The 9885-nt window shown below is 43.5% G+C and overlaps 1 long non-coding RNA gene across 1 annotated transcript in view; it reads right to left on the bottom strand.

Moving 5' to 3' along the window:
- Window positions 1-1463: 1463 nt before the first annotated feature.
- The window catches only part of LOC310852943, a 13565-nt gene continuing 5143 nt past the window's right edge, over window positions 1464-9885 (bottom strand). The window contains exons 2-3 of the long non-coding RNA XR_014568466.1: window positions 3819-3925; window positions 1464-1548 (exon numbers count right to left, since the gene is read on the bottom strand). This is a non-coding gene — a long non-coding RNA (uncharacterized lncRNA). The remainder of the gene's footprint in view (window positions 1549-3818; window positions 3926-9885) is intronic.

Below are 9885 nucleotides of genomic sequence, written 5' to 3'. Positions count from 1 at the left end.
CAAGACATTTAGCTGCCTTAGGTGATGGCACAATATGCTTCTTCACAACCACCATTTAATGTATTGAAACCGATTGGTCTGGTGGAACACCCTCCCTTGAGATGTCAAGGAGATAAAGAACTACAAACTGTTAGAAGACATCTGAAGGCAGTATTGTATCGGGAAGTTTTTAATGCTTTAATGTATCTTTTAGTATATATACTGTAAACTGCCCAGAGTGGCTGGGGAAACCCAGCCAGATGGGCAGGGTATAAATTATAAAATTATTATTATTATTTGATATTCCTTCATCACTGGTGACAGAACAGCATCTATCACACTTGACAGCAGTAAGTTGTGCAACAGCTGGCCGCACCTCATCCTAGCATCTTCCACCTAAGGCTGCTGCTTCACTCTGTCTAATGGTAGTGCTGGCCCTGGAGTTCCTCCATGAAACCAAAAGGCCATTTCCAACTCTATGATTCTATTGTTTTTGATGTTCAGTTACAAGAAGAGGAAGTGACCTGTGATTTCTGTTCCATGCATGTCTTTTGTAATGCCTGCAGAGGAACTAAATGAATTTCCCACCATGCTAAGATGTGCAATTTCCATGTGTAGAGAAACACACATTTTGCTTTGGTTATTGTCTAGTACGTGTGGGAAGATACAAGTATGAGTCATTTCCTCTCTTCACACATCCATAACAGTCAGCATACCTGTTTTCTGGGAACAAAAGGCTAACTATACTGGACAATAAAGGACAGTGGAAAAGCATCAGGATCCACATTGATGTACTAATATCATTTCCATTATCTTATTTTAAGATTATTATTTTTAAGCCATTGTTTTCCACTTCAGACAGTGTCAGTGAAAAGGGTTGAAACACATAGAGGGGAAAAACAACACTTGCCCAGATTAGAATTAGTGAGATGTAACAGATTCCAAAGCAAATATTCAGGCTTAAGTGGTTTGCATGTCTCATTTAAGGAGGCCAATCATGAGACTAGATGAACACTTCTGTCTCACTTCTAAGACTCGTGTTCAGATGATGCACTTTACTGAACACTTCTGTCTCATTTCTAAGACTCGTGTTCAGATGATACACTTTACTGTTAATTTCAGGTCACATTTAACAGTATGGCTTACTCAGTAGAAATGTGTTTTGTAGAACACATAATTTGGTGAAAAGGACAAATGCCGCCAACCAGCACTGCATTTTTAGCATCTGTTGCAAACATGCAAAACTGATTTCCTTTGAGCTCAGTGCTGTGGATAAATGTGCATGTTTGAACAAAAGGTGGGAAATCTGTTTCCACGGCAGCTCCATCACTCTGTACTCCCCCTACCTGTCCGTGACAAAAAGCATTATAACAATACAATACAGTTCAGAAAAGTTACAGTATTCAAATGTAGGATGAAGGAAGGCATGGGAGACAGACATTATTGTTAGTAGTACTTAACTTACCCTTACTTGCCTGTGTGGTGTGCTTTGTCCTGGCGCTCCTAGTTGTGGAAGTAGTGTGGGGGTTGCTGTTGGCTGTTTGTGTCTGGCGTCCCCGTATGAGGTACCTGTTAGAGTTATAGGCAGAGAAGTGTGAGCAATGTCTGCAGGATCTCACTGCTGTTTGTGCAGAGTGTCCCTCGCAAGCTCTAAGGGTGCAGTTGTAACCCTGGTAACTGCCCAGCAGGGCATAACGAGTGGTGGGGGCACTGTTGCATCCACAGTCTGCTGTGCACACCAGCTTGGGACATGGGCAGGGAGATACCTGTGTCAGCCTGGGTTGAGTGACAGAATCAGGATCCACCCTTGGGCCAGTTCCCCAGCCCTGGAATAGCCTGGTGGGCAGAAGGGGCAAGTCCACAGCAGTGGAGTCACTCTGCAGGCAGGTGCATATCTGAACCATTTTCACCTGGCTCAACTCCCCCAGGAAACAGGTCTTGAATTTCACCCTGAGTGGGTACCACCCGAGGCCAGATAAACATAGCCCCATGTCACATGCCTTTATCACTTAAGTTAAAATTTCCCTGCGGGGTTGTAAACTGGTGGTGGCTTGCTGTGATTGGGTGCTGAGCTCCATTACATCCTATGATTTGTCCTGTTGATGTGTCTATTTTTTAATATACCCCCCCCCCTTGAAATCAAGGGAGGAAATTCCTTACACAGGGTCCAGGGCTGTTGTAAACTTGCACCATTGCTGAGAATATGGTTGTGGTATGGATGTGGTATCATATTGTATGGAATATATGGCATAAGCAGAACCGGCCCACCCATGAGGCGAGGCAGCAGGATCCACAGAGAGAGCAGATCACAATGTAAATCTTAGTCCGCTCCCCCGCCTCCATTCCTGATGTAGATTTTCACTCTCCCCTTCTTCCCTGGTGGAGAGGGGATGCCATTTTGTAATTCACCTCAGGTGCCAAAATGACAAGACAGAAGTACTGTTTTGGGGGGATAGGGGGCGGGCAGGTGTGGGGGATTCCCTGGTCCTGAATGGGGTAACTGCCTCTGAAGGACCAGGTGCGCAGCCTGGGAGTCATTTTGGACTCACAGCTGTCCATGGAGGTGCAGGTTAATTCTGTGTCCAGGGCAGCTGTCTACCAGCTCCATCTGGTACGCAGGCTAAGACCCTACCTGCCCGCGGACTGTCTCGCCAGAGTGGTGCATGCTCTAGTTATCTCCCGCTTGGACTACTGCAATGCGCTCTACGTGGGGCTACCTTTGAAGGTGACCCAGAAACTGCACTTAATCCAGAATGCGGCAGCTAGACTGGTAACTGGGACTGGCTGCTGGGATCACATAACACTGGTCCTGAGAGATCTGCATTGGCTCCCAGTACGTTTCCGAGCACAATTCAAAGTGTTGGTGCTGACCTTTAAAGCCCTAAACGGCCTCGGTCTTGTATACCTGAAGGAGCGTCCCCACCCCCATCGTTCAGCCTGGACCCTGAGATCCAGTGCCGAGGGCCTTCTGGCGGTTCCCTCATTGCAAGAAGTGAGGTTACAGGGAACCAGAGAGAGTGCCTTCTTGGTAGTGGTGCCCACCCTGTGGAACACCCTCCCTTCAGATGTGAAGGAAATAAGCAGCTATCCTATTTTTAAAAGACATCTGAAGGCAGCCCTGTTCAGGGAAGTTTTTAAAATTTAATACTGTACTGTTTTTAACATTTGATTGGGAGCTGCCCAGAGTGGCTGGGTATTAATAATAATAATAATAATAATAATAATAATAATATGTTGTTGTTGTTGTTGTTACTGTTTGAAACGTGAAACGGCATGTTCACAATGGCAACATGAGTTAAATAAACATCTCTGAGTAAATATCCGAGACCACTGGGCCATAGTATTTTTTTAAGCACTGGAATTTTCTAGCCCACATGAAGATAGGTTGGGGTGAAATACCACACTTAATATTGCGATGCCACAATAAAACAATCTTCCTATACTGAGTAATCTCCACCCAGTGGCTAATATGAGTGTTAAAAAATACTTTACCATTCTGTAATCAAGAATCTCGCTGCTAGCAGCCAAGAACATCCATTGAAGGTGGCAATCTAAATGTTAGCTGCTAACTATTCAAACACTGTGCTATGTTGTGCTGCATAGAATGAGCGACTGCAGATGACAGGATACACCCAAAGACTATAATTTTAATCATAATTCAGTGGTGTCATAGCAGATGATTGCAAGTCAGTAGCGACAGTTGTGTTGGCAGTCTAAGATCACTCTGCATCTGGCATGATTAATGCACACCAGCTATCACCACATGATGCACAAGGCCTGGACATGCCCTGGACATGCCCACCATATGAATCAAGTAGTCACATTCATTCATGAAGTACTTGAGGGAGCTCTTCTTCTCTTGTGATTTGTGATGATGTAGAACCTCATTTTTTCACATGTCATCTTCTAGGAATGTGGTTCATTTTCTTTAGTGCTTGACTACCACCTACCAGCATTGCATAGAAGTTTGGTTAATACTGTAATCACAAGGTATACTCTGAAGATACAAAAAAAAAACTCTGATACATTTTTGGTAAAATGGGTCTAATGAATCTCCTGACAACAAATTCACCGTTTTGCCATATTTTGGTTATCTCACGTCTTAATAATTACGCTATGTGTTAGGTTTAGGAATCTGCACCAATTGGTCACTGTTTCATAATCTGACTTTTTTTCCAACTCTGAACGTTTTCATACACTTGAATTTTAACTTTTGTTGATTGAATTTGAAGTCAATGGTGTACATACATCTTTGTTAAACTTGGTGGCAGTGGAGATTGATTGATTGATTGATTTAGAAAAATGTCCTAAATTTAGTAAAGATACATATCAATATATAGTGATGTGATGCATCTTTGATGCACCAGAATTTCTTTCTTGCGTATTTCCCTACATCAATACCAAAATTAGTTACATCATTAACTGATGAAACTAGATCGTTCAGGCTGCTCAAACAGTATGCTTGCTGTTTAGTGTTCTTTTGGCAGCAAAATCCCCATGATGCCACCTTTACTCTGTTCTTCTGATAAAACTATCATTCTTCAACACTTCTATTTTTCATCAATTGTGCCTGTTTTAGTTCTATGCCCAGCTACAGCAGTAGAGAACAGAATGTACCTGCTATTTGAGAAGAAAGGGAGGGTCAAAAGCCTGGGAAGATGACAATTCTAAGAGAACAGCCAGTATTCAAAAATGAGCAACCTGAAGCTTCTCAAAGGAGAATGTCCCTTACTTTCTCCAGCTGTGTCAGGCATTTTACTTATGATCTATTTATGCAATCCACTCTAATACTAGTGTCCAGCAGAGTTACTAACATCTAGCCCAATGAACGGGATTATTATAGCCCTCGGAAGCTGACAGATTTGCTAGGCAGTTTGAGGATAAACTCCCGCCACCTCTGCAACAACTGAGATGCCATAGTTGTGAAAAGTCCTGATGATGCATCTGATGAACTGTCTAGTCTTGCTTTCTGGGATCTGTTTCAGCTTACGAGCCCCGAGGGTGCAGACAAGGCGCTTGTAGCAGTTCTGCTGACCGCATGCCCTCCTAATCTTTGCCAGCTGAGGTCAATTCAGGCTAGCTGCAATCAGGCGGGTCTAGGGTGTGATGAATGCATCACTGCATGAGGAGGTGGAACTTTTCATCTCAAAAGGGGGGGGGGTCATCTTGGGCCCATATATATATATATATATATATATATATATATATATATATATATATCACCAAGTGCTTGAGAGGGTTGAGAGTGGCTCAACTGCAAGCACACTTGGAGCAAACAGATTATTTGACCCCTTCTACACTGCGTTCAGGCATTGGTTGGGGGCTGACTCAGCCTTGGTTATTCAGATGAGTGGCCTTTATTGAGAGTAGGATTGTGGCCCTGCCACTTGACTTCCGCTTGGCAGCGTTTGATACCATCAACAAGCCCTGCGAGTCAGAGGCAGTGGTTCTGCTCCCATCTATAGGCCCAGTTTCAGAGATTGTGACTATATGGCTATATGTTGGTTCCCTGAGAGTTGTGGTCTAAGCTGTCGCTATACGGAACCACTTGAAGCAGGAATTAGGGGATTTAGAGCACTGTGTCATCACTATGCTGATGATACAGAGTTTTATTTCTCTTACATCAGGAGTCAAGTGTGGCTGCGCAAACCCTAATACACTGTCTCCATGCAGTGATAGGATAGATGAGGGCCAATATGCTGAAGCCAAATCCTGACAAGACATAAATCCTATGTGTGGGCAGTTCCTGTGGGATAACCAGCCTCATATAACCATTGTGCTCAAGTCTAATTGATGCACAAAGAGTTAAAACCGTAGAGTAAGCTGCCTGACAGGCTTGGCTCACATTGATAGGGACTAGGTCAGTGGTGGCCAAACTCAGCCCTCCAGCTGTTTTGGGACTACAACTCCCATCATCCCTAGCTAACAGGACCAGCAGTCAGGGATAATGGGAAATGTAGTCCCAAAACAGCTGGAGGGCCTAGTTTGGCCACCACTGGACTAGGTAATCAAGCATTTGTTCCCCTTCAGTATACCTCAGAAGCTGGTGGCATGTGAAGAGGCTAAGCTGGTTGTTCCAGCTTAGCTGCATGGCTCTCACAAGCCACTCTTTAGTTCCTATACCAATAATTTAGGAACTCTCAGCACTGTAACTAAGCCAGCTTTTACTGCCTATGCAACTTTTCCCTCAATGCTGTATGCAAAAGCACATGAATTAGACCTTTGAAAAGCATGTCAGTAAACCATTTTTTAACTTGCGAAATGTGTGGCCTTTTCCTATGCAGGGCGAAGAGGGAAGTTTTGGAACTCACAAGGTCATATTTTAAAGGCTTAATAGCGTATGTTTACATGCTTCACTTTGCTGCATATTTTGTGATTTTACATCTAACCATAGAGTACTTGCCCCAGACTTGGATCCTGGCATCCAGGAAGGCTCCTTTTTAATACCTCATTTGTTTCTTGCGCTGACATTTCCCAGGCCCAGAAACTGAGAAATTTGCCTGTTCTGTAGAAAGCTGCACTTCCCACAAATGAACAGGTGTGAAATCAACACCTCTTGTTTCCCACTGAGCTTTGTTGTTGCTGTTTAGTCGTTTAGTCGTGTCCGACTCTTTGTGACCCCATGGACCAGAGCACGCCAGGCACTTCTGTCTTCCACTGCCTCCCACAGTTTAGTCAAACTCATGCTGGTAGCCTCAAGAACACTATCCAACCATCTTGTCCTCTGTCGTTTCCTTCTCCTTGTTCCCTCCGTCTTTCCCAACATCAGGGTCTTTTCCAGGGAGTCTTCTCTTCTCATGAGGTGGCCAAAGTATTGGAGCCTCAGCTTCACGATCTGTCCTTCTAGTGAGCACTCAGGGCTGATTTCCTTCAGAATGGATAGGTTTGATCTTCTTGCAGTCCATGGGACTCTCAAGAGTCTCCTCCAGCACCATAATTCAAAAGCATCAATTCTTCGGCGATCAGCCTTCTTTATGGTCCAGCTCTCACTTCCGTACATTGAGAGCTGAGCTACCAGCCACATAATAGGATTCCCACTGAGCTACCCAATGAGCTACCCATTCCCACTGAGCTACCAGCCACATAATAGCATTGTCCCTCGTGCCTTTACTTTTGCAGCATCCCTGGTTCCCTGTCCATGAATTCTCGGGTCTCACAAGCTCCAATACAAGCAGTGCAGTTTGATGATCAAACTCACATCCTGGGGAAGCCTGTTACCAGTAGGCTCTACATTCAAGCCAATGAGCTGCGGATGTCTGTAATAGTAAATATGCTGTGGGATGCACCTGACAGCCCGCTTGTGAATTGCATCTGGGGGAGGGTTTGGGCAGGTTTGTCACATCACAATCTTTCCGCCTTTGTCACATAATGATTGGCGCCTTCCAGGCATGGCTGATATGTGGGAGAGTGGCATTGTGATTGGTGACTGGTAGTATAGTTGCCAGGGACTCTGTGGGTGTTGTTGCTATGTTTGGTCTTCTTTGTTTTCTCCCTTACTGCTACTGAGCTTTGACTTCGCTCCTTGCGGAATGTAAGATCATAGTTAAATCCTGGCCCAACATCAGCTCTTACACCTTGACCATAGGATTAGCCTCTGCAGCTGGGGTTCCTTTTTTATATATATAAATCTCTAAATATTAAAAAAAATAAGAACTATCTTTGGTTTCCCGATACTGAGTTCAGGGCTTCAAGATTTATCTGGGGTTGAGAATTCAGGGCACAATTTTTATTATGTTTTTATATTCTGCTGGAAGCTGCCCAGAGTGGCTGGGAAAACCCAGCCAGATGGGTGGAGTATTTATTATTATTATTATTATTATTATTATTATTAATTGCCTCACATACTGAAGCCATCAAAGTTGCTGTACAAGATAAAAAATACAAGTTCTAAAAACAATAAAAACCATTCCTACAAACTTTAGAAACAATAAAATAACTTAGACAGGTGTACAATTCATCTTTGATATAACAGGGAACAAACATAATAAAGATGACTTGCCAATGTTAATTGCCTTTTAAACTAAATCACAAGTTATATTTCCTTGAATATCTTTAAAAAAAAAAAGACAACTGTACAGGTGTTTTTGTCAAATCCTAAACAGGAATGACTAACGTTTTTAGGGCTGAAGGTTGGATTGTCTCATGGTCAACCCTCCAGGGAGGGGGGCACATATTAAAGAAGGTGTGACCAAAGTGTGAAAGTGGAAATAGCTAGTTTTATTTTGTTTTGTTTTGTTTTAATTAAAAGATGGTGGGGGTGTCACAAAAATCCTTTGAAATCATACAGTGGCGTAACGTGGGGGGTGCAGGGGGGGCCGGCCGCACCGGGAGCAACATTGGGGGGGGGGCGCTTGCACTCACAGCTCTCTGCCCCTACCTGGCTCGAGTGCTAAAATCCATGGGTTAGGGGGTGCAAATTACTTGCCTTGCCCCGGGTGCTGACAACCCACGCTACGCCACTGAAATCATACCAAGGGACACATAAGGTAGTCAGATAGATACATGATAATATTTTTAAGGGACTCATTTAGGGGCCTTGACAGCTACAGCAGTCTGTATAGGCATGCATGGGAACAGTGAGTAAAAGAAAAATGTATGGAAAAAAGGGAAATGGCTTTATGGCATCATGGCAGGGTATCAATAGGAGCAGTATATATATATATATATAACTTATTACTATTTTTTAAATCAAATGCTCAGTTCTTAAGAGCCACAAAAACCCTCTTGGGGGAACCAGATGTGGGCTACACATCAGCCACCCCTCCTCTAAAACATTTGGGGCATAATGCACCACATTCCACAGAAGAACATTGATTTTATACATATAAAACAAATTTAAAGCTGTTTTTATTACTCTGTAAATTGCTTTGAGATGCGTCATGGGAAGCAATTCATAACAACCCGTTGGATTGGGCCCTTGATTTCCAAGTTTAAGGTTGCAGCTGCTTAGCAGGAAATAAAACCAATGAGACATATTTCCAGGTAAGTGTTATTTAGGAATCAAGCAAAAAAGGATATATGAGTTGGATGAAAATGCTGAAAAGGGCAAAACCTGTTTTTGTTGTATTTGTTTGTGATTTAAATCTATATTCTTTGAAAGTTCTCCAAACATGTCTTCATGTTTTCAAATTATATCCTTAATTTAGCATTACAGTGGATTGAAGGTTACTTTTCATGGTGATGGCTTTAAAAGGAAGCTGTGATATGCATCGTTACATCTGGTAGGTAGCAAGTTATATCTCTAATCGCACCACCTGCTGGCAGTTCTTTACTAACATGTTGTTAACAAATTTGGTATGAGCATCCAAACAACAGGTAAAAACACTTTCCTAGCTGAGTGAAAAAGGCCTTGAGTAGTGGAAGTTAGTTCAGGAACTGCGGCAGAGTTCCTGGTAGTCATCAGAGACAGGATACTTGGCTGGATGGACCAGCTCAATATATTTTGCTGCTAGAGATCAATGACATGAGAAGAGGCTGAGGAATCAGGTCAATGGCCCATCAAGTCCCCTCATGAGGATACACACATAGACACATGCTGTTGTCTGTCTTCGGCTTGGACCTGGACTATTTGGCACCAGTGTTCTCAAGGGCTGGGGTGGTGACCCCTCTGCCCCATCCTTCTCTGACATATCCAAGGGCTCTTCATCCAGAGAGTCCCTCAATGGGATCTTCAGCACTCGTTCTAGAGGACTCGACCTCCTCTTCTGAGCTCCTCCAGCTGTGGGGTGTCTGGTTCATCCTCCAAGGACTTTGGGTCAGGGCTTGCTGGCTTGGCATGATACCAAGTTTGTAATACATAAGGACAGCAGTATGGATTGGTTTTAAGTAACTCAGAAGTCTCAGAAGGGTCATGGTGACCCAACAGGAATATAGCATCTCTCCTCAATATCTCAGCCCCCTGCACTT

The sequence above is a fragment of the Podarcis gaigeae genome (assembly GCF_964106915.1).
Source record: "Podarcis gaigeae genome assembly, chromosome: 9".
Classification (NCBI taxonomy): Eukaryota; Metazoa; Chordata; class Lepidosauria; order Squamata; family Lacertidae; genus Podarcis; species Podarcis gaigeae.
The sequence above is the reverse complement of the archived record's forward strand: the minus strand, read 5'-3'. Positions and strand labels throughout refer to the sequence as shown.